General features: G+C 38.2%; 1 pseudogene; it reads left to right on the top strand.

Annotated features, from left to right (window-relative positions):
- The first annotated feature begins 1,321 nt into the window (after positions 1 to 1,321).
- Positions 1,322 to 2,602, top strand: LOC104440284 (annotated as a pseudogene).
- Positions 2,603 to 26,907: the final 24,305 nt, after the last annotated feature.

Genomic DNA, 26,907 nt, shown 5'->3' with positions numbered 1-26,907 from the left:
ACCTTCATTTAGGGAATCACCAACTTTTTTTCCGTGCAAATTTCTAATGTGTGGATTGCCCAACGATTTAAGTTTTGAAAAGAATGAACCAAGGTGCAAGTTGGTGGTTTAATCCTACATAATTCTACTTTCCCATATGCTCTTAGGTTGATTTTACGCTTTGTGGTCATAATTCCAAACTCAACAACCCTGCTAGATGTTCAATCATTGTCTAGTCTACAAGCTCTTCTGAAATCCAATACAAACAATGGGTGGAAGATGAAAAACAAACTCACATTGACATGACACTTGGTAGCTCCTGATTTGCTGCAAATCTGACTCATTATGTGAAATCCTGATAAATCTGTCAGAAAATATGAAAAGAAGAAGGAGAAGAAAAGTCTTGATTTTAATCGACACCAAACATTCCAAAGGATATCCCGACCACTTGATTGATTTGCATGAGGTCCCATTTGATTGATTTCACTCATAGTGGACATAACACTTGGGAACTTCTGTTTTGATGCAAATCTGACCTTTTTGGTGAACTTTGTAACGGAGTGGAGCTTTCCCTGATACTTTCCCGGAAAGAAGAGTGCTTGTTTTACGAGACATAGAACACACGAACTCACATAGATACAACCAACTAGAGTCTAAGGCATTGGTCATAGCATAAGGGTCCATCTACAAGGCATATTCGATATCCTAATAATTCGTGGCATACTCAATTATCTCTTAACCTAGTTATGTTGGGCTCTTTAACGATTGTTGGAGCTCACTGTTGTTGGATTAAATTGGGTTGAACCAACTGAAGAAAGCAGGTCAATTGAGGGGTTGGAACACCGAAGCATGAATACCGAATAAGTGAGCCCTAACACTTTGATTGAATGAACTGGTCCCCAACAACACTAAAGAAGACCACCCTGTGCTTTTCTTTATGATAGACATGAGAAATAAGTTCATAACCTATCTATTTGCTAAAGCATTTTTGTCATTATAGCGGGATTTGGATCATGACTCATTTTTTTTCCTTAGGATCACTTAGATGAGTCTTTTTCCCAGAATCCAACCAAGCATGTTGCTTTAGGTGATCAACTCTTGACTAACCACCTGCCTTTCTATCAAAATCACTCTTGTGTACGACGATGACGCCCAATATTTTTCCCAGCCCAGACCTTTTTCTTTCCCTTGTCTTTCCCATAAAAGTCTCAAAAAATGTAGGCAAAAAATTCATTGAACTTCCCCCATCTCTAACCCTATATATGTATATGCTCAGTCCATCAACCATCTCAATAAACTTGTCATAGAGAGTTCAGAGGTAAAGAAAAGAGGAAGCGAAATTATGGAAATTCCTATGATAGATTTGAGTGAGCTTGGTGGTGAGAACAGGAGCAAAACATTGGCAATACTTCACCATGCTTGTGAGAAATGGGGTTGCTTCAAGGTAACATTTTGTGATTCATCGTCATCATCGACGAACTTCAATCTTTTTTATCAACCCAATTCACTCTCTTATCTTAAGAAATGATTATGATGATGATGTTTTTTCTTACAAATTAAGAACCATGGTGTTGATCCTAAACTGATGAAGAAAGTGAAGCGTTTTGTCAACACCCACTATGAGGAGAATTTGAAGGCAACTTTCTATGTGTCAGAAACTACTGAATGCTTAAAACATGCCAATAGTACTACACCTGATCTAGACTAGGAATGGCCCTTCTTCATCTGGCACTGCCCGAAGTCGAACATTGAGGACTTCCCGAACCTCTCGAACGATTTCGGTGCGTGAGAAAATTAATCCCAATCGTAAGTTTACAACTCCTGATCATTTGAGAACTTTCATTATCCAACCTTGCTGTAGTGACTAAGTAATCAATAAAGAGACTAAGCCCGGTATACTGAACTGGTTTGAAAGGTGATTTGGCAGATTAGTCGCTTAGAGTTCGTCATATTGCATTGGAGATCAATTTAGTCCACTTGCCTTAGTATCTATAATGTTTACCCAGTGACTGACTAATCCTCTGTGCAATATTCCTTTTAGGCAGTAATGGACGAGTACATCACTCAGGTGATAAAGCTAGTAAAGAAGCTCTCGAGCTCATCTCGAGAACCTTGGCCTAGACAAGGACCACATAAAGAGGGCATTCTCGGGAGAAATGGGCCTTCCGTGGGGATGAAGGTGGCAAAATACCCGGAATGCCCCTACACTAAGAGACTGTGGGGCTCTGGGAACACATCGATGCGGTGGGATCATTGTGATGCTTCGGGATGATTGAGTCTCGGGCCTTGAGTTCCTCCATGAGGGGCAATGGGTGCCGATCTGCGGTCCAACTATGCTAGCATATGCGTCAACACGGGGACCAACTCGAGGTGGTGACCAATAGGCAAGATAAAGAGCGTTTTGCACCGTGTCATGGTTGAGAAGAATGGTTGCCGGCTCTCTGTGGCCACGTTCTACAATCCTGCGGATGATGCCATCATCTTGCCAGCAACAAAGCTCCTGTACCCGGAGAAGTACGCCTTCGGGGACTACTCCCATGCAGCCACAAAGTTTCAAGGGAAAGAGCTAAGGCTTGAATCAATGAGGACACTGATGAGCAATGGATGCAGTGGGGCTGCCTAGGATAGGAGTCGAGTTTTGTAGCTGTGACTAGTAAATAAGAGATGGTACTGAAGTCTCCTTGAGTAATTTCATAAGACTACTAGTTAGCTTGTGACGTCACTTGAGTATTCCCATTAGCGACTTGACAGTTGATCCTTGTAGAACTTATTGGGAGGTGGGGGTTCGAATCCCCACCTTCTTAGGGGGGTTGGGGTGGGGACGAATTAGTTTTCAGAGTGGGTTTCGATTCTCATGCCTTGTAAGGAGGCAAGACAAAAGTCTGAGAATGAGAGTTAGAATAAGAGTAGAGTAGAACCTCGAGAGTTAGAATATGAGCAAAGTAGAACGATCCAAAAAAAGAAAAAGAAAAGAAAAAGAATGCCAATGATCTGAAGATCTTTTAGCCTCTTATTATCTATTAGAAATACCTAGAACCGACATAGTATACATACTACACAAATGACCCTTTTAATCAATAACACAAAAGTTGCCTTCTCTTCCTTCAAAATTTTCTCGCCTACTAACCAGCAAAGTAGTAGGGAAAATTATCCAAAAAGTCTTAAACATATTACTCTTTTATCATTCAATCGTGAACTTTTCATTTATGTCAAATAAGTTTTAAACATTTTCAAGTTTTGTCAATTGAACTCATGTGGTCAATTTTAATTGAAAATCGCTGACATGGATGCTTATGATGTCTCATTGGACAACCCACGCCATGTAGACAATTTTTTTTTATAATTTTTTTAAAGATTTCTTTATGATTATTATTTTTTCTTTTCTTCTTTCTTTTCCTTTTTTTTTTTTTTTTTAATTTTCAACCAAGTCCGATGAGGGCTTCATAGCTAGGGTTAGCCACTCGACCCTCATTGGGCTTGGAAAAAAATGGAAAAGAAAGAAAGAAGAAGAAGAAGAAGAAGAAGAAGAAGAAGAAGAAGAAATAAATATATTCAAAAAAATGCTAAAATAGTATAAAAAAAATTGACCATTGGATGTGCCAAGTAAGATGGCCGAGGTTTGCGTTAGTGATTTTTAGCTAAAGTTAGTTAGATGGACTCAACTGGCAAAATATAAAAATATTAAGAACTCAATTAGCAAAATTAAAACGTTCATGATTGAATTGGAAAAAGTGTAAATCATCTAGGAGTTTTAAAATAACTTTTCTCAAAATAGTATTTTTTTTTTCAAAAGAAAAATAATGCTATGTTGAATGATATCTTATATATCAGTTGAAGCAAACATGTGATTTGATAGATATAACTAATTATTGTCATGAGCTAAATAGTACTCTGTTGAATGAATTATTGTCCTTGCATATTATCCAACCACTGGTCAAAATGTTAAGCATCATTTCGCTTGTGCCAAAGGAGAGTTAAATTATTTACCAAGAAAAAGAAAAGTGAAATTAGATCTAAATTATTCTACTAAATCATCAAATTTTTATAGAAGTGTCGAAAAGAACAAAAGAACCATCCCATTAATTTTGCAGTCTCAGTTGCGGCTTTTGTTGTTTAGCCACAATAATAAAGGGAAAAAGTCATGTACCATGCTCACTAATAACAAAAATCTCAAACTTATATCTATGTAATATATTTACTCCTATTAAAGTTTTGTTACTGAAAACTGTTAAAAGATCTGACTACATGGATGCCGGAAAGCAAACAGTGTTGACTTGGCACCCATGTGGCTTAAATAAAATAAAAATAACAAGTTTAAGGTAAAATGAATAGTAGTAGGTATAATTTTGGATTTTTGATATCTAGGATGAGGTTAAAATACATCAGAATGAAAAGGTAATTATTATCCTGCATATCCGAACTTGTGATGTCAAACATTAACTGAAGTTCATATTACTCAGATCTACAAGCTCTCAATTCTTGCTAACTCAATATTTCAACTTTTATTCCATGCTGAAGTTGAGTTCTTACAATTATGCTCGGCTGCTGCCGCGAATTTCAAGTCATTCTGTATTGCCTAATTTTATCTCGAGTCTGTCAACTGTATTGCGGTACATGTGAGATCAACCGACACAACCATCTAACGAAGAACTAGCATTGATTTTCCTGTTTTGCCGATGCTATATGGTTCCGTTTGATTCATGGACTTAGGCAAAGTGCTATCGGTCTCACTTGAATGGGCCGGTGGCCCTGCTGCTCTGTTTACAGAAAGACCTGGCACTTGAAACCAACTTCCAAATCCATATGATAACTTACTTTAATCTTTGTAAATCTTTTTACAATTTCGTAAACTTTTCCAAATCAGTTTTTGTTACCATCTTTCATATTTCTTCACGTTGTCGCCTCCACTCGTCAAGAAAAAAAAAAAAAAAATGTAGTTGAAGCTTCTTCTTTTAATTTTCTTTTTCGATCATAGTGTTAAATTTTTGTCCTAGCCAGTTTATATGCATTTCAGTTGATCCACCACTCCAAGTGATATTAAAGGAGGCACTCCAGACATCGGGTCTACTGCACTCAGGATTTTACTTCTGGAGCGCTTCCAATAAGATTTGAACCCAAGACCACAAAGATGAAGATTTCATTGACATATTACCTGAAAACTGAATCAAGTTTTGTATGCCAACATTGTGGAAGTGTGTTATTTGATTTCACTACAGCATATGGATAAGGTAAATATGTGATCATTGAATTTGTCCATGGAGCCTAAGATCACGGAGTTGCGATTTGTAACCTTTAAGTTGAATATCGACCGCTTAGGAGTGTCTACGTCTTGCAATAGGGTTATATAAGCCCCGTTGAATTATTTGTAGAAGGAATACAAGATCATCAGTACGAGTTATGTATCTTTTAATTTATCGACTTGACTTTCTAGTTCCTGCATTTTAACTTTCCGGTAATTGCATTTGCTTTCTTCTAGAGTAATTAATTATAATTCTTGATTACACGTGCCACTTCCTGTCTGAATTGGCACGGAACACGATTCGATAGAAAATCAAATATTATCTTCTGGTGAAAGGAATTTCGTCAGGAAGAGAGATTGATAATGACACTGACATAATTTTTCGGCATTAATCTAATGCAGCCGAAGTTGTGTAGTCAAACGAACAACAACACATGATAGTCTTTGTCCTTTCGAAAAGAGTGATCAAATCACCAACCGACTTTTGAAAAGGAAAAAGCTCTTCAAAAAAAAAAAAAAAAAAAAAAAGGAAAAAGCTGCAGTCAAGCCTTTGTCATTCTTTAGCTCGCTTTCATACCTAATTAAACTTGATTTTGCTAGAAACTTAGATCTCTGGATGATACCATCGTCATCATTAGATGACTCATGACATGATTTTTTTGGGAACAAATTCTCTTCCCTTTTATGAAAACCATTGAATTTTCTCCTTGTCGGGTCCACTCTTGCCATCATCGGTGGCTTCGTTTATTCTATGGTGTCACTCCCTTGTCGGGTCCTCTCTCAAGATTGGGCCATCTGGCTGCCCTCTTTTTTGATTACCTTACTTTGTTCTAATGCTTTAGCTGCTGGTTGTGCCGCTTGTAATTACTCTCTTTTATGATAATTTAAGTCCTCCTTCCAACCAAAAAAAAAAAAAAAAAGTCATCTGAGATTGCCAAATTGGCTTTAAAATTGAGAGTCTCTTTCCCACCTCTCTGTACCTGGTTTGATCTTAGCCGATATAAGCCAATAGTGAAACCTCTCGACTTTGAACTTTGAACTGATTGCTTGCTTTATAAAGAAGCTTCCCCTAATCCTCACAAATGCACCTCAAATGGTGATCTCTTCCCTGATAATAGAGAGATATCAACTATAGGGTGAAAGAAGGCACAACATCCCCACATGCAGCGAACGCAAGGCCGGATGATGAAGCTACTCTGCCGGGGTTTTGATTTCAACCCACAAGCAAAAATGAAATATCATCAAAATACCAGACGATGCATTCATTTGATAATGTAATTAATAAGTTCTCCCATGAAATGTTTCTTTCCTTTCATCTGATATTTTTTAAGATATTATTGCTAAGATAAATGAGAAATTAATTTTTTCTCCCTCTTGTCAAAACTGATACTAAATAAATTAGAGGACCTCCGTCTTATCCCCATAATGTGTCACCACCACAGGGTAACGCTGCACCTTCCGCCTACCGGCTGGCCACCTGGAGGAGTAAGTCGATTATCGAATTTTCTAGTAGTGCCATCATTGACGACTTTCTCTACCGGAAAAAAAAAGGCAGGGTTGAAGATTCCGCCCTCCGAACACACAGCGTAGATTGGATCGAATCTTCCTTTTGTTAGTAGTATTATGCACTATATTAACTTGTTTATTAAAAAAAAAAAAAAAAAAAAGATAAAGCTTCATGCATGTGCACGAATTCGTGCACATGCACGGCGTAATGGTCAGCGGTTGCTGACCATTATGCACGTAGCATTGATGGTCAGCAACCGCCGACCATCATGCCACAATCGTGCATGAGCAATCTGCTCATGCACGATCGTCCACTATGGACGATCAGCAACGGTTGCTGATCGTCCATTGATCAGCAACCGTTGCTGGTCATTTTTAATATAAAAATGAACGAGGGACGAGAGAAAAGAGGTTGTTGGAAAACAGAGAAAAGGTGGGTGTGCATTTGTGTTTTTAGAGAGAAAATACTTTGCTGAAAACAGAGAGCAAATTGTGTGCGTGTTCTTGTGTTTTTTGAGACGCAAGAAAGAAGAACATTTTCTCATTCGGGCCGTGACTATAATACATCGAGGATACGGTGGATCATTTCCACGTGATTGCTAGCACAATCGAAGTGGAGAATATCCGAAGGTTCTCTCTTCCGTTCGACGTTCGTTGTTGGTGTGTCCGAACTAGAGGTCCGACGCTTGTGGGACTCGAATTGTAGAACATCAAAACCGACTCGTTTCAAAGCACGCTTCGAGAGGTAATTCGTTTAACTCCTTTTTATGTTTAGATTTTTGATTAAAACGCACGAACAACGCCTAAGGAAAATCATGTGTCAAATATATATTTGTTTCGCTGCGTACTTTATGTTAATATTTCTTATACATGATTCATGAAACACCAACAGTGGTATCAGAGCCAACCTTAGGCGTTTCGTGCGTTTAATTGATTTATAGTTCAAATATATTTTTGCATTCTAATGGCCAATTTACTTTTGTTAAGAGAATTGGTTCTCTTGCTCTTATGTGGCCTATAGAAGTTGATTGATTTATGTGATAAATTTAATCAACTAAGCAAAAATTAGAACTAAATCAATTTTGAATCAAAAATCCATAACTTGTTGTACTTCGTGTTTATATTCTACAAATAATATGCAGAATTTTATGCATGCCTTCCAGAGCTTTAAATTTTGAATTTATGGCTCATAAGGAAGGGTGGTGATCATGGAAAAATCCCTAATTGTTGTGATTGTTATATGGAGGAATGTATGATGATTACAGGTATTCTTTTTGGGGATGTAATTATTAAATGGAGGCTGCGTCCTTCCTTTTATTTTACTTTAATTTTTCTTGATATGTAATTTTAGTATAGTTTAGTATTTCAATTGTTGATGTAAATACTACAAGAGAGGAGGAGCCATTGGAGAAGCCATTAAACCGGTGAGCTTTTTGGGCCCGGTCTTTGAAGAGTTCAAAGATTGAAGAAAAAGTGAAGAGCAGGTCTATATAATTAAAACATTAAAATGGCTAAATGGGTCTCTTTGGCTCGAGACCCATTAAACCATAATTCCATGATCACCACATAGGATAGATGTTTATGTGATATCTATTTATTTATTGTTTATAATATCGTGCATGTTAAACCGGTTAATGTGCAAAGTGAGACCGTTAATAACGACCCAAATCTCCTTACAAAGAACATTAAGTCGAAACGGGTTTCGGACTCGTGGCCTTCCATTGTCGTGGTTTGATCCAATATTATAGTGGTTAATTAACTGGTTATGGATACATAGGGGTTAATTACCATTTATAATATTGGACCACTCCATTATGCATATGATGTTGTGGGGTTGGAGCCAAATGATTTCCAATAACTGTCAGGTGAGGGAATTATTTGTGCTTTCAATACTTGCATGAGACGATGGGCTAGACTTAACTATGATCATGATGCCAATAACCGTAGGTGAGGCTTTCATGGTCTAGAGGCCGGTTATGATTGGGATTCACATATGATGTGTTGAACAAGCTGGTTCACTCACTAAGTTCATAGGACACCAATAACTGTTAGGTGAGGTGGACTTTGGGCTAGTGGGACTCAATCCCCACTAGTAATCTTTACCCAACAAAGATTACCGCTTCCCATCTTAAGGAGTATGGGATTCGAATATAAATTTAGTGGGAGGATCTATTTCATTTAAAGGCCAAAATGAAATAGTTACTTTGAAAGATACAACGGCTAACAATTTATTTTCTGCAACAGATATATTATTACTCCGAAATGGTGACCACAAACCCACTCGCTTCTATACTTGACAAGAATTGTTTGACTGGACCCAATTTCACTGACTGGTGAGGAATTTGAGAATTGTTCTCAATTCAGAAAAAATTGGGTATGTGCTTGATGAAAAGATGCCAACCTCTTTTCCCGAGGGTGGGACCCAAGAGGAGCGTGTCACTTATGATAAGTGGCGTGATGATGACTTAAAAGTTAGGTCATATATGCTTGCTTCTATGAATAATGAATTACGAAGAAGTATGAATCTATGGAAGATGTTTGGGTCGATCATTTTGCACTTAAAGGAATACTTTGATGAGAATGGTCGAACCTCTAGATATGAGATATCTAAGGCATTGTACCGTATGAGGATGGCTGAAGGATCATCTGTTAATGATCATGCTTTGAAAATGATCTGGCACATTGAAGAATTGGCTAGGCTGAATCTCGTTATGGACAATGAGTTAGCCGTGGATTTGATCCTCCAATCTTTACCCGATTCCTTCTCTCAGTTTTTCTCCAAAACTTCCACATGCATAAGATGGAGAAAACTCTTGCTGAGTTACATAGCATGTTGGTAGTTTATGAGAAGGAAATGCATAACACGAGGCCAAATGTAGTGGCTATGGCTAAGGCTTCTTCTTCAAAGGGTAAGACTGCTTTAAAGAAGAATAAATGGAAGAGACTCCGCCAAACTGTTGTGCAACCAAAACCCATGATTGATAAAGGGAAATGTCATTACCGTGGTGTCAAAGGGCACTTTGGAGGAGGAACTGTGTAAGAGGTACCTCGCGAGCTTGAAGGTCAAGCCAAGAACCGACCTTATGAAGGTATGGTGTCTATGCTTATTGAAACCAATCTTATGGTTAGTGCCGAATCCAGCTCATGGGTTCTAGATTCTCGCCGCAACTTCACATATTTGTATGTCTTTGCAGAATCTGGAAGTAAGGGATGTTTGGGGCGAAATGAGATTGTCCTAACATTTGCCAATGGAGCAAGAGTTGCTGCATTAGCTATAGGGACTTTTCGTTTATGTTTGCCTTCGGACATGTATTGGTTTTAAAGAACTGTTTGCATTATAAGAATGCTGTTAGGAACATCATCTCTATACCTCGTCCCGGTAAAGAGAATTATGAATTTTCTTTGCTGATGATGTATGTTCTATTTATCATAATAGAATATGTGTTGGTTCTAGTTTATTAACCAACAATCTTTATACCATTACAATGTCCGGTAATGCGATTACCAATGTCAATAAGCAAAATAGAATTGATATAAATGCCATAACTAATAAACGCCCTAGAGACGGTCCAAATAAAAAGTATGTTTGGCATCTCCGATTAGGGTCATATTGGAGAAGACAGAATTAACAAGTTGAGTAATGATGGATACATTGATCCTTCAAATTTTGAGTCATACTCGACTTGTGAGGCATGTCTTCTAGGAAAAATGACCAAAGCGCCTTTGTGGGACAAAGTGCGCGAGCTGCCGACATATTAGGATTAATACATACAGATGTATGTGGACCAATTAATGAATCTGCTAGAGGTGGTTATAATTACTTCATTACCTTCACCGATGATCAGTCACGGTATGGTTATTTATACCTCATGAAGTATAAATCTGAATCCTTTGAAAAGTTCAAGGAATTCAAGGTTGAAGTTGAGAAACAAACGGGAAAATGTATTAAGGCTCTTCGATCAGATCGAGGAGGTGAATACCTTAGTACTGAATTCTGGACTTTCTTAAAGAGAATGGCATTTTATCACAATGGACACCTCCTGGAACTCCAGAACATAATGGTGTATCTGAACGAAGAAATCGTACTTTATTAGATATGGTACGATCTATGATGAGTTACACCGATTTGCCAATATCCCTTTGGGGATATGCCCTTGAGACAGCTGTATATATACTGAATAGAGTGCCGTCAAATTGTTCCAACTACGCCCTATGAGATATGGCATAGTAGAAAACCTAGTCTTAATCATATTAAGATTTGGGGTTGTCCGGCTTTTGTGAAAAAAGCTGAAAATGGAAAAATTGGAGGCAAGATCTGAACAAGGTCGCTTCATTGGATATCCAAAGGAAACTCTTGGATATTATTTCTATTTTCATTCAGACCAAAGAATTTTTGGTATGCAAGCACGCTTCCTTTTGGAGAATCGGTTCGTCCAAGAAAGTGGTCTTGGAAAATAGTCTTACAAGAAGAAAATAATGAAGTATCAAACAACCGAGTTCGGATACCAATCTCTCGATTCGAGTGGGAGCTTCGATACACAACCTCTTAGGAGAAGTGCGAGAACGTCTCGCCCACCTGCTCGTTATAGACACTCGGTTGATCATATTGAACCATTATTCATTGTGAATGATAGTGATCAACCCGGTGATCCTAAAACCTATGAGGAGGCGATGTTGGACATCGATTCTGGTAAATGGCTAGAAGCCATGAAATCAAAATGGATTCAATGTATTCCAATGAGGTTTGGACCTTGACTGACCCGCCCGATGGTATTGTACCAATTGGTCTGTAAATGGATCTTCAAGAGGAAGATGAATGTTGAAGGTCAAATTGGAATTTATAAAGCACGGCTGGTGGCGAAAGGATATCGTCAAAAAGAAGGAATTGATTATGATGAAACTTTCTCACCGTGGCCATGCTAAAATCCATTCGGATTATGTTGGCTATAGCCGCACACCTTGATTATGAGATATTCCAGGATGGATGTTAAAACGGCTTTTCTAAATGGTTTTCTCTATGAGGACATCTATATGGAACAGCCACAGGGTTTTGAATCCAATAGTGAAAAATGTAGGTGTGTAAGCTTAAGAGATCCATTTATGGACTCAAACAAGCCTCCGTAAGTTGGAACATTCGTTTTGATGAGGTAGTCAAATCGTTTGGCTTCGTCAAAAATCCGGATGAACCTTGTGTATACAAGAAGATCGTGGGAGTGCAATTGCATTTCTGGTTTTATATGTCGATGATATACTTTTGATTGGAAATGATGTACCGATGATATCATCGATAAAACTATTCTTGTCACAGAAATTCTCCATGAAAGATTTAGGAGAGGCAACCTACATTTTAGGTATCAAGATCTATAGAGATAGATCGAGACGATTGATTGGCCTCTCACAATCTACGTACATAGACAAAGTGTTAACACGGTTTAACATGCAATGTTCCAAGAGAGGATTATTGCCTTTTAGGCAAGGGATCCGTCTTTCTAAGGAGATGTGTCCCAACTCTCCCGAAGAAAGAGAGCGGATGGCAAAGATACCATATGCATCCGCTATTGGAAGCATAATGTATGCTATGCTATGTACTAGACACGATATTGCACATGCTTTGTAAGTATTACTAGCGATATCAGTCTAATCCGAGAGAAGAGCACTTTGGATAGCAATCAAGAATATTCTTAAGTACTTTGCGAAGGACTAAAGATTTATTCTTGATATATGGAGAAGGAGAATTTAAAGTTGTAGCTTATACGATTCCGATTTTCAATCGATCCTAATGATTATAAGTCTACATCCGGGTTTGTCTTTACATTCAATGGTGGTGCGTTAGTTGGAAAAGTTCCAAACAAAGTATAACCGCTGATTCCACCACCGAGGCAGAGTATGTAGCTGCTTCCCAAGCAGAAAGGAAGCCGCTTGGATGAAGAAGTTTATTTCTGAACTTGGAGTCGTTCCTTCAATTGAGCAACCGATCACATTGTTTTGTGACAACAATGGGGCGATAGCTCAAGCTAAGGAACCAAGGTCTCACCAAGTCCAAGCATATTGAGAGACGCTTCCATCTCATCGAGAAATTGTTGGGAGAGGTGATATCGCCTTGCAGAAAATTGCCTCAGCAGAAAACGTGACAGATCCCTTCACTAAGGCCTTACCTCAGTCTTCTTTTTGAAAGACATATTGACAAAATGGGTTTGAGGTACCAGACAAGTTGGCTTTAGTGCAAGTGAGAAATTGTTAGATGTATGCCCTAAAGTTGCTATGTAATAGTTACATATTAGGGATTTCAGTTGTACTTTCATTATTATTATTTAATTAATGGCAATGACGTATTCATTCATTTGTCCAATTATTTTATATTGATGAATGATTCCATAAGATCAGTTGCAACTAGACCTATTCTTGAGACGTCAAGAATATATGTGACGGGTTCATAGTTAGACTGAATCTTTAAATTGTTCTCGGTCGATGGATTATTAAGTGGATATTAATAATCCCGTTGAGACCGGGTGTGTTCTTAACTTCGCCATTAAGTATTGGATACTTAAGGGAATGATGAGTCACATGTCATTGGGTATTATGATGCCCGAGTTAGAACACAGGTGTTTATATTAGACAAATTCACTGAACGTGACGCATATGGAACGATTAGCGACATGGAAGCTTTTAGCGTGGTCAATGTCTAATTGTTCATGTTTTGGTCTTGTGTAAATAATCCTTAGATTGAGGCACGTGTTAACTTGTGTATCGAACAACTATGGTTCACAGTGCACATAATGCCGGGTCGTTGATCCGTCTTTATACTTGATGGTCATAGTTTGTTCATATACGAAGTTACACGTGTGCGCAATATGGAATCTGTCTCCTTGTTATATTCAAGGTATGATAATGATGTCCTATGCGATCTAATTGTGACGCTGCATTGAAATCCTCGGCCGGGGTTGTAACCGAGAATAAATTGTTTATGTCTCAAATAAAATGCATGTCAATTAGATTTGTGCATATGATCAAATTAATGACTTGACAAATATTCCATGGTCTTTGTTTGATCGGGACATAGTAAGACAGAGGGATTGGAATTACACCGTAGCCAAAGCTGACAGGTTCATTATGTTCTTAAAGCATTCACACTATCTGGGTAGCCATGACATATTGCTAGATGTCAATCGTGGCTTGTAGGACCTAAAAGATTAATCGGGACAATTAATTCTTTTGGAAGTACTAATGTGTTAGTACAAGTCTTACTACCAGCTTGGTGATGAACCTAGGGATGTCACACACCATAAACAACTAGGATGACGTGGAACAAGAGAGAAATATTTTGCAAATGTGTTTGCAATTACTACAATCGAATTGAGTCGATTTGAAATTAAATTAAATGAGATTTAATTTAATTTATATCATAGTCACGAGCCTACTTGCATATGATGCACACGCATGCCCAAAGTCGATATATGTTAACATACCAAACAAGTTAGCTTTAGTGCAAGTGGGAGATTGTTAGTAGTATTATGCACTATATTAACTTGTTTATTAAAAAAAAAAAAAAGATAAAGCTTCATGCATGTGCACGAATTCGTGCACATGCACGAGCGTAATGGTCAGCGGTTGCTGACCATTATGCACGAGCATTGATGGTCAGCAACCGCCGACCATCATGCCACAATCGTGCATGAGCAAATCGCTCATGCACGATCGTCCACTATGGACGATCAGCAACGGTTGCTGATCGTCCATTGATCAGCAACCGTTGCTGGTCATTTTTAATATAAAAATGAACGAGGGACAAGAGAAAAGAGGTTGTTGGAAAAACAGAGAAAAGGTGGGTGTGCATTTGTGTTTTTAGAGAGAAAATACTTTGCTGAAAACAGAGAGCAAATTGTGTGCGTGTTCTTGTGTTTTTGAGGCGCAAGAAAGAAGAACATTTTCTCATTCGGGCCGTGACTATAATACATCGAGGATACGGTGGATCATTTCCACGTGATTGCTAGCACAATCGAAGTGGAGAATATCCGAAGGTTCTCTCTTCCGTTCGACGTTCGTTGTTGGTGTGTCTGAACTAGAGGTCCGACGCTTGTGGGACTCCGAATTGTAGAACATCAAAACCGACTCGTTTCAAAGCATGCTTCGAGAGGTAATTCGTTTAACTCCCTTTTTATGTTTAGATTTTTGATTAAACGCACGAACAACGCCTAAGGAAAATTATGTGTCAAATATATATTTGTTTCGCTGCGTACTTTATGTTAATATTTCTTATACATGATTCATGAAACACCAACACCTTTCTCATGATTTTTCTTTGTAAGCATGACCAAATGTTGGCCTCCACCTTTAAATTGTGAGCAACTCTGAATATAATATTTCATCAGGCTAACTTCAAGGAGATGTCGATGATGGATTCGTGATTCAAGGAGGAGACAAACCTACAAAGTAGATTGGATTGAAGTTTTCCGTTTTCCCCACTATCCCGAGAGAGCATAACCTAATGTTGGTTTCCAATGGCACCTTCATAACCAATTTTTTTTCCACGACACCGATAAATAATCCACTCAAATTGCCTTTTTGTTATTCTGGCTTTTTATATACATCTTTTACCACCCCATCACTCAAGGTTTCCGAAGACTTTGTCGATATAGCATACTCGTTGGCTGGAGGCGGATCGATAGCCCTGGGTAATATGAAAAGCTTTGTCGATTTTGGCTTTTTTTTTTTCTTTTTTTTTTCTTTTTTTTTTTCAGACAGAAGAGAATAAAGGATTTAGTCTTGTTGGAATTCAAGTCGGCGGAAGACAACTTACCTGATTCCGATGCATAAACAGCAATTAACCCTGGAACGAACGTTGAATTGTGGACGAATCACAAGCGAAATTACTCCACGTTGGTCTGGATGATATCACGAAGAAAGCACCCGATTTCCACAACGTAAAAGCCGATTGTTTTTGTAAAGATGAAAATGGAACGCCTTGATGGAAAAAAAAAAAGGGAGAGAAAGGAGTGTACGTTCTCTCTAAACGTATTTTCTGCCAACAACAACCATCAACGGTTGTCTTCTAAGAGGTTTTTATACCTCTCACTTCATACCCTTTCAATAATGTCTAGCACCCCATCATGGACGTACCTTTTTAATTACAACATCTCCCACTCGGACATGATGGGCTTGATAACTCTCTATCAAGAATATAAGGCAAGGTGTTCAACATTTATCAACTTCACAGAACAATTTATACTGGCAAGTAAGCCGTGCGACTAGTGAGTACACCTACACTTGAGAGCTTAAATTATGCACCTGTTAGGGATGACATAATGGCTACAGCCCCGAAAAGAAATGAACAATCGATGTCTTAAAGTTCCCCAGACATATTTTATTACATCAATCCAAGTATACCTATCCATTAAAAGCTATACTTGACTATCCTAAAAAACACACCATGTATTTACAATTATATCTGCAACCACATAAGGCGATATAATTGGTCGACCAATAAATACATGTGATAGATGTAAAACAATAATAGTCTTCCTTCGCACTCATGTCTCTCTCTATTTCAGAACAACTGTTTTCCTAGACACGTCCCACAAGGCCATTATCTATTCATGACCGCCGATAACATGCTAAAGTAGCAACATTGATCTTTCACTTCGAGAATATAGTCAGAAGTAACATAGGGCACAAAATTAAGGTAAATTATAAATTACCTTAAGAGCTCACACGATGAGTAAATAGGGATAATTTTACTCATCTTCCATTATTGGTCGTACAATGCACATGTAGTATGAATTACATGCTATAGTGGATTACTCTTTCTATAAGAGCGTATGTCATTTATCAAATATATCCACTATACAGATCTTAGCCTAAACATAGTCACGTGCTTCTCATGTACTCATGTTTAGCCCGAGTGCTATATCAGCTCGCTTTCTATAACGTCTAATTAAGTAATCGCATTCGGCATCTTTCAAGCATACATGATTGTGGGACTATCATGTTCGGTCTTGTTATAAACAAATCATAGACCTCATCTTGACTCCAATCAATGCGACATATTTTATGTACCAGACTTGCTCTTCAGCATTTATTTGTACATAACGTCTCATCTTAACGTGCTATCTAAAGCACTTGAGGCAATTGCTCGTGTGAGTGAGCTAATCATTGCATGCTGACATACTTTTCAATAATATATGTGTGTAATGCTAGTCTCATAGTGGATTTGTACTTATTGATAAAACATCAAATCACTAATAAATAAACAAGTACAATACATCTATCCATAAATACATAAACCAATGATCTTCTACAATAACGTATATCACATTCTACGCAATCCTAGTGACATCCTATGAGTCAAGAATATGTCTCTAGGAATAGCTTCCGTAAATAGATCAGCAACCATTCTATTGGTTGAAATGTATTGCAGAATCGCTTCTTTCTGTACTATAATATCTCTGATGAAGTTGTTCTTTATGTTAATGTGCTTCGTCCTTCCATGATACTTGGGATATTTCATATAGGCAATGGCTGCTTGATTATCGTAATAAACTGTCATTGGTCTTGGAACTTCAGTGACAATGGCAAAATTTTCCAAGAAACATTTTAGCCATACTGCTTCTTGCACTGCGATAGAATATGCAATAAATTCTGCCTCCATAGTAGATAATGCCATGTATGTCTGTTTCTTGTTATTTCAAGACATTACCTCCATTGAGCAAAAACGCATATCCAGAAGTCGATTTACGCTCATCCAGGTCTCCACCCCAATCAGCATTTGAATAGCCTGATAGGCGTAAATCACTTCCTTGATAACAAAGTTAATAGTTCATGGTGCCCTTCAAGTATCTTAGAATCATCTTCACCACTTTCCAATATGCTTAACTGGGATTTGATTGATATCAGTTCACCAATCCCACGGCATAACATATGTCGGGTCGAGTACACATCATAGCATACATCAAACTTTTGATTGTACTAGCGTAAGGAACAGTTTCCATTGCTTTAATTCTTTATGGAGTCTTAGGACACAACTCAGTACTTAGGCTTTCACCTTGCATGACAGGGGTATCAATGAGATTACAGTGCTGCATATTAAAACGTTTAAGAATCTTTATAATATAAGACTCTTGTGATAAAGTAAGAAGTTTCCTTGATCGATCTCTTTCAATCTTAACTCCTAATATATAAGCAGCTTCTCTCATGTCATTCATCTCAAAATTGGAGGACAACCATTCTTTTATGATGATAACCAAAATCTTGTCATTTCTAGCCAATAGAATATCGTCCACATAAAGTGATAAAATCACAAATTTATCTTCGGACCGCTTGACATATACACAATAATCTTCCTCGATTATCGTGAAACCAAAAATGGTTATAGCTCAATGAAAACGAAGATACCACTGTCTAGATGATTGCCTAAGGCCATCTATTAAGCGATGAAGTTTGCAAACTTTATGCTCTTGACCTTTAGCTACGAAACCTATTGGCTGCTTCATATAGATTTCCTCATCTAGTTCTCCATTGAGAAATGTCATATTTACATCCATTTGATATAATTCAAGGTCTAAATGTGTAATGATGGCTAGAATAAGGCATATTGAGGCAAAGCTTACAACTAGTGAAAAGGTTTCCTCATAGTCTATACCCTCTTGTTGAGTATAACCTTTCACTACAAGGCGAGCCTTATACTTTTCAATGGATCCATCCACCCTTCACTTAATCTTGAAAACCCATTTGTTTCAAATGGATCAACCAAGTCCCAGACATGGTTTGCCCTCATTGACTCCATCTCATATTCTAAAACTTTTCTCAATTCTTCCTTATCAGAGGATGAGAGAGCCTCTTGAATAGTCTTAGGCTCGGCATCATCATTATGAGCAATCATAAATGCTTACTCTTTAATCTCAAAATGACGACGAGGAATACTTTTACGATTACTTTTACACAATTGAACTCTTGAATTCAATTCGTTAGCGATGCAACACTCCTACTAGGTCTTGCATGTTAAGGTGAATTTTCATTTCCCTCTACAATATCAGTGGGTGTGTTATCAGGATTTTCTATCTCATATAATTGAAAGTTCTTATCAATCTCACCTCTATTAGGAAAATCATTCTCCAAAAACGTGCAATCTCGTGACTCCATTTCAGTCACATTTTCATCAACTTGTTCACCTATGAATACGTACCCTTTGGAGTGTTCAGAATATCTTATAAAAATACATTTCTTCCCTCTATGACCTAATTTACCATATTTATGGGAAGAGTCATGAACATAAGCTGCACATCTCTATGGACGTAGACTACTCAAGTCTGGTTTCCTACCATTCCATAATTCATAAGGGGTGGAAGTGATTGATTTTTAGGGCACTCGGTTAAGTATATAGGCAACAATCAATAACGTATTTCCCAAATAGGAGATAGGTAAATTTGCTTGCGCCATCATAGATATAACCATTTCCAATAGGGTTCTATTCCTTTTCTCAGCAACCCCATTTTGTTGTGGAGTACCAGGAATAGTCAATTATCGTACAATTCCATTTTCATCACAAAGAGCCTTGAATTGCTCCGATAGATACTCACATCTACGATCAGTTCTCAATGCCTTTATTGTTTTGTTCAATTGATTCTTTACCATCGCTATATATCATCTAAAGTATTCTAATGCTTCTGACTTATGGGAGATCAGAAAGACATAACCGAAATGTGTAAAGTCATCTATGAAAGTGACGAAATATGAGGCTCCATGCCTTGCCCTCACATTCAAAGGACCACAAATGTCAGAATGTATGAGATGCAATGGAAATTCAGCTCTAGTCCATTTACCGAATGGTTTTCTAGTTGTTTTTCCCGCTAAACAATATTCACATACGGATAGACTAACATTAGTGAGTGACCCTAAAAGGCCTTCTCTAGCTAATGTTTGCATTCTTTACAATCCAATGTCGCCTAATCTAGCATGCCAAGTACTTGCATCAATCTCAACATTACTAGAAGATGCAATTAAAGAAAAACAACCATCGACATTAACATTGTACTGGTCATAGTCAATGTCTAACACCATAAAACCATTTGATACATGACTTGAATCATAATAAACTGTTCCATACAAAATGTCAACACAATCACCATAAACAGCCTGAACTTGCTGTTCATCAGTAAGGGAGTGCCTTGCCTACTTCAGCTCACAGATCGTGTTTGACATCTCCCGAAGATGCTGCCTCATCATTACATTTAGGCACTTTTAGAATGTGTTAAACTTGATGGTGAGTCTTCTCAGCTTAGTAGCAGATGTACCCCAAAACTTATCTTTTAAGACAACCCACATATCTTGAGCTTTATCATAACTTTCAAACTCACACATGAGATCATCTTGCATATAGCTCAGCAACGTGATGCGAGCTATGCTATTTTTTTTTTTTACAAGCTTGATAAGCTTCTCAATCTCTCCTGTGTTGAGCTGAAGTTTCATGCTCAGGTTCATCCATAATATGGTTGAGGGTTTCCAAAACCTCTTGCTCCTCAAGGATGTACTAAACCTTTCGGTGCCAAATATCATAATTGTCACCGTTCAACTTCTCATCCTTATTGAGGTCAGCCACAATGGTCTTGGATGTTGAAACCATAATCAATTACTATATCACATTGACATAATAAACGCAGAATCAATACTAGCACATTTTACAAAGTAACACACATATTTAATTTTGCAGCAAAGACAAACTAAATTAATGATAATTCAACAAAAGACATAAAAGTAAAAGTTCACTATGTTTCCAATCAACTTCTATGTACAATTGTTATATTATCATTAATTAATTTAATTTGTGCAAATTTTAAGTTCTAAGTGAGAACCCTTTCAAATTCTACCAACCTACAAACTTCCATTAGGAAAAATAATTACATGGCCTTATATAATTTCTACATTTTTCCTTAACATAAAAACATTGCATAATAATAACCAACGTATAAACAACAATCATCATTCAACTATAATCAAAATCGCAATTCAACATGTAATGGATTTCCTATCATTGTTCGAATTTTCTAATAACTAGAAAATTGCAAGTATATTAAACTATATACGTGATATCATCGAACCAAGCTCTACACAGCATATATGACATCATTTGCACACAAGCTAGCTATTGTATTTCTTAAACCACAAAAAAATACAAGTTACAAATGAATAAACTATGCATTAAACCCCAAAAAATACGCGTACATAGGGTTTCCTACGCATTTTCATACATTTATAAAATTCAAAAGTATAAAATAATTATACCACAGTATAGAAAACATTCATACGAACCAAACAACATTGACCACGCTCCAATCAGAGCTCACACGCGCCTACACGCGCCACCTGAGTGCGAGGCGCATGTGGCGCACGCGCCAACAAGCCAAACGGCTCCTGGCCGATCCGATCGGTCCAACTGATGACTAGTCTGACCATTTTGACTGCCGAACCTGTTGACCGGTCCGATCGTTGACCGATCAACAGTCAAGTCGGGTCGGGTCAACCTCGAATAAGATCTCGGGTCGGGTCGGGTCACCGGTCGGCCAACTGCCGCCGACGATGACGTCACGGTGACCTCATCACGTGCTAGTTCGCCGATCAATGCGTGATGCACACCTGCCAATTTACTGACCGGCGCATGTGGCGCATGTGCTGGCTTTGCTAGTGCTTCATGCGCGTGGCGCCCACACGCAGCGGTTTCTGGCCGCGCGTGTGGGCGCGTCCAATGTTTTCCGGCAGCGCTCGACCCATCACCAGACTCGTCTCGATGAGCTCTTTCACCTTGTATATCCAAAAATTAATTTTGGCCAAAAATTATTTTGAAAAAAAAAAAGCCCAAAATTGTACGAGTGTACGCGACCCTGAACCCGTTCTTCGCTTCGGTTTGATTTTGAGTTTTTAGATGGCAATTTCGACCATTAGACATCCAAACAGTGTAGATTTCATTCTCTTGATCTCAATATCAAATGGTAAATGAGAAAATTTAATGAAAAACCATGCAGAAAACACGATCGAGCTCTGATATCAATGTTGGAATTCAAGTTGGCGGAAGACGACTTACCTGATTCCGATGTACAAACAACAATTAATCCCAGAACGAACGTTGAATTGCGGATGAATCACAAGCAAAATTACTCCACGTTGGTCTAGATGCGATCACGAGGAAAGCACCCGATTTCCACAACATAAATGCTGATTGTTTTCGTAAAGATGAAAATGGAATGCCTTGATGGAAAAAAAAAAGGGTGAGAGAGAGGAGCGTACGTTCTCTCTAAACGTATTTTCTACCAACGACAACCATCAACGGTTGTCTTCTAAGAGGTTTTTATACCTCTCACTTCATATCCTTTCAATAATGGCTTGCACCCCATCATGGACGTACATTTTTAATTACAACAAGTCTCAATAACCATTGGTAAAATTTAAGGTCAAAGGCAAGGAAAAGCCCAAAATTAACTAGATTTGGGCAACCAGACATACTCTACGATGGAAATTTCATGGACAGGAAACTTTTCTCCAACAAAGTGTGGAAATCAACCCTTTAGAGATGGAGGGATACGATCTGATTGATCTCGTATAAAATAGAGACCTAGAATTACCTGATTAGGATTATTCAAGCTAGAACATATAGGTGTCATTTGTTGAAGCGAGAAAGATATGCGGAAGCCGAATATTCAGGAGCTTTGGGATTTAATTGAAGCGCTTGGTTGAAGTATAATGGAGAATTCTAAAAAAAAGAGAAATTGGAACGGGGATAGCTTGGATCAAAATTGAAGATGAATATGAAGTTGAAGTAAAATGAATATGAAATCTTGTCAAGTCCCTACACCATCCCAAAAGAAGCAGTGGCTAATAGTAATGGTTCGCAAAACGTGTTGATTAGAGGATGATGTGTCAAGATGTTACAAAGGCGAGGATTAAGCGGTTGTCAAAATGCAAAGTATGAAGCATCGGAGATATAATATGCATCCATCCAACTTTTGAGAGGTAATCTTTCGTGGCTTTCGAATGTTTAAAAGAATAAAAGATGGAGTATATGGTTATACCAAAAAATAGCCAAGTCTTTGTAATCGACATGAAGCTGATCCGAGTAAATATAACTTGGCATTGAATATGGTGTGGCTATTGACAATTTGCCAATTATGGGAATATTTTGTCAATGACCATGTGCATCGACGACCATGAGCACAGTCGTCAATATATAGTGATGGCTGATCAATGATTGATTGAGACTTGTGTAAATTTAAGTAAGTGTGGAGTACCAAAATTGAGGAAGATGAAGATGTCGATTGATGGTTGAATGGAGAAGGCTTTAGAGTTATAAGCACTTTTTATTTTTGGGGTCGAAATCGGGAAATGTATTATAACTTCATAAGCTTACAACTAGACAGTAAAGCATCAGTATATACAAGGTCTAGCAAAATGTAAGGCGAGATAGTGTTCCAATCTTAGGTCGACGTATTCGATAGGTGGGCCTTTGTGGCCCAGTCAGCAATAGAGTTCGACTCTCTTGGACATAATCGAAAAGATAGGTTAGGGAAAAGAGAGAGTAAAGTCGTCGCCTCCACAAGCAGATCCCTAGTCTCCCTGACATCTAGATAGATTAGGGGATGAGCTCAAATGTCTTTAGTCCACGAACAGCTCTACTATCTCTGGAATGCACTGCTTACAAAGCTGGCAGAAAGGTTCAGCAATAATATGTTTCCTAAACAGATTGTCAGTAGTGGCAAGTGCATTTTGACATGTTGACCATAGAAATATACGAAGTTTAGGAGCAATCTACATAGCCCATATTTTCTTCCAGAGTAGCTTAGGATATTGATAAGACATTGATGTTGTATTATTGCTATGGTTGCTGCTAATGGAAGTCAGAGCATGATAATTGCTCTTCACCGTATGTCGACCAGCCTTGGTGGCTATCCAGACTAGTTCATCTACATCAAAGGTAGGAATGGTTGGAACCTCTGCTATGATCTGATTATCTAGAAAATTCCTCATTAGAGATAAATTCCAGCTGTTGTGGATTGGATCAATGAGATCAGCCACTAATTTTGGTTCTTCTCTAGTCGCAGGTCCACCAAGAATTTCTCTTGGTAACCATCTATCCTCTCTAATGCTGATATTTCATCCATTCCCCACGACCATCTAACATTTGGTAAAATTGCATCCCTGCCCACTAGAATACTCTGCCATCCCCAAGATGGTCTATGTCCTTGAGCCGCCGATTGGAAATCTGTAGAGTGATAGTATAGTCCTTTAAAGATTTGACTCCATAAATCTTGAGGTTGTTGTATTAGTCACCAAGCTTGTTTACCAAGCATAGGTCGGTTGAAATCAATAAGATCACGGAATCATAGACCACCATTTTCCTTACTCTTCTTCAGAATATCCCATCTCTTCCGATGTATCCCTACTCTATTATGATAATTCTTCCACCATAACCAAGCAATGCTCTGTTCTATAGCTTTGCAAAGTGACTTAGGAAGTTTGAAAATCGACATAGCATAGTGAGGAATCGCTGGATGACAGATTTAATAAGAATTTCCTTACCACCCTTAGAAATAAACTTTTCTTTCCATCCTTCCAACTTAGTTTGTACTCTCCTCAAAAATCCAAAAGAACATTTCCTTTTTAGAGCGACCCCAATCAGACGGAATTCCCAAATATTTTCCATATCGTTGTAGTACCGGTACTCTGAACTCAGACGACAAATTTTCCTGTAAACTGAAAGGACAATGCTTGCTAAAAATAAGTCCCGATTTGTTTCGGTTCAAAGCTTGGCTCGTAGTTAGACAATACTAATTTAAAAGATTAGCCAGATTTTGACATTCCCTAATGGTTGCCTCAAGGAAAAATATTGCATCGTCCGCAAAAAGAGATGGGACAAGGTTGGACACCATCTATTTAATTTAATGCCCTTTATATGACCCATGTCGACTGCTTGAGTAATTAGAGTAGATAAAACATTTGCTAATAGAATAAAGATATATGGAGAGAGAGAGAGAGGGTCACCTTGTCTCGAGGCCACGAGTTGGATAGAAAAAGGAAGTAACTTGCCATTAAAGCGGACATTGTAAGATGTTGTGGTTATACATTGAAGTATCAAGTGTACCCACCTTGGATGGAAACCCATTCTGAGGAGGTAGTTGTTAAGGAAATCCCATTCTATTATATCATAAGCCTTTTTCATGTCGGTCTTGATTATCACATTAAATCTGCTCGTTCTCGTTCTAGTCCAAAATTGATGAAGAACTTCTTGAACGATTAGTATATTATCTTGAATCTATCGTCCCTTCACAAAAGCCGATTGTTCCATGGAAATCAGATTAGGAAGCAAGGGTTTTAGGCGGTTAGCAAGTACCTTAGATATGACTTTATAAGCAAAATTACAGAGGCTTATCGGTCTGTATTGATCTAGGCTCTTAGGGTGAGGCAACTTGGGAATCAAAGCAATGATAATCCGGTTCGAATTGGTAGGCATCCTTCCTGATTGAAAAAAAAAAAATTGTACAAGGAGAAAGAGATCTTCCTTAATAACCTCCCAATGAGTTTGATAAAATAATCCACTAAAGCCATCAAGGCCAGGAGCCTTAATAGTTCCCAACTGAAAAGTAGCTTGGCGAACCTCCTCTAACGAGATCAATTCCAGCAACTTGTCATTCATATCTGGAGTGACAACCTGCGGGCATTGATCTAATATAGGTCAATAATCTCTATTTCCCATTGTCGTATATACATCAGAAAAGAAATTGGACGCCATAGCATTTAATGTTTTTGGATCACGGATCCATCGCTGATTGTCATCCCGCAACATGATAATACGGTTTTTTTGCCTTCTCTGAAGAGTTGCCGCATGAAAAAAAATTTGTATTCTTATCACCCCACCTTAATCATTGAATTCTGGAGTGCATAGCCCAGTATTGCTCTTCTTGGTGCCAAATCCGCCTAAGATCCTCTTTTATATGATTCACTTCATTAGCATTGAAACTATTATGCCGTTGGTTAATGATATCCTAAAGGCGTTGCTGTAAAGCTCTGACTTTAAGATCACCCCTAGCAAATTTTGAACGACTCCACTTTGTCAATGCTAAAGATACCTTTTTCAGCTTTAGAGTTAGGTCAAAACTTCTCGCTTGCACTAAATTCTAGCCATTGGAAATGATACTTCGACATTCTTCATCTTCATTCCAATATGATTCGAACGTAAAAGTCTTCCCTCTTCTACTATATGTTGTTGAAGTATTGATAAGCAAAGGGCTATGATCAAAGCCCACAGCAGGTAACGCAAAGACATTAGCATTTGGAAATTGCAGTCTCCAATCAAGTGTACACATTGCCCTGTACAGCCTTTCCTTCACTAGTTCATCACCCTCCCTATTATTCATCCAAGTGAACCAACAGCCTTTGCTTTCTAACTCCATTAGGGCACAATCGTTCAGAACTTGCTGAAATGATAGCATGCGAAAAAGATGAGCCGGTCTTTTCCCCATCTTTTCCCATGGATAAAAGACTTCGTTAAAATCACCCACACAAAGCCAGGGAAGTGCATTAGCTGAGCTTATTCTTCGCATGGCATCCCACAAGAGTTGTTTAAGCCGAAAATCAAAAGGAGCATGAATGCAAGTTAGTCGGATAGTATGGTCTCCCTGCACTTCCCTATAAGTCATATCAATATAATCTTTCGTTGAATGGAGCACTGCGATGGATACTTGATTGGTCTAAAAGACTGCTAGACCTCCCGCCAAACTAATAGGATTGATAACATGAGCATTAGAGAAACGTAAACTGCGCTGAATACAAGTAAGCTTCACTTCACTATTCTTCGTTTCCATTAAGAAAACGATATTGGGTTTTTCCTTGGCCATCATGGCCTTTAGCGCTTGAACTGTCAAGGGGTTGCCCAAACCCTGACAGATCCAACATATAAGTTTCATTTGTGTGGTGGTGGCTGTTGAGGGCTAGCCACCATAGCCTGAGTGTAATCTTCTCCCATGTCAAGCATAGGTGTTTCCATCAAACTTGCTTCATCCAGGTCATGCAAAAGTAAACTTTTTTTGTCATATGGTGTATAGCGCTTCTGTTTTTTAGCAACACTCTTGTTAGGCGTCATGCACGAAGTCTTAATCTTCCTATGTAGCTAATTATCCATAGTAGGTAGCTGAGGCCCCTTCATT

This window comes from Eucalyptus grandis, chromosome 3 (assembly GCF_016545825.1).
Source record: "Eucalyptus grandis isolate ANBG69807.140 chromosome 3, ASM1654582v1, whole genome shotgun sequence".
Classification (NCBI taxonomy): domain Eukaryota; kingdom Viridiplantae; phylum Streptophyta; class Magnoliopsida; order Myrtales; family Myrtaceae; genus Eucalyptus; species Eucalyptus grandis.
The sequence above is the reverse complement of the archived record's forward strand: the minus strand, read 5'-3'. Positions and strand labels throughout refer to the sequence as shown.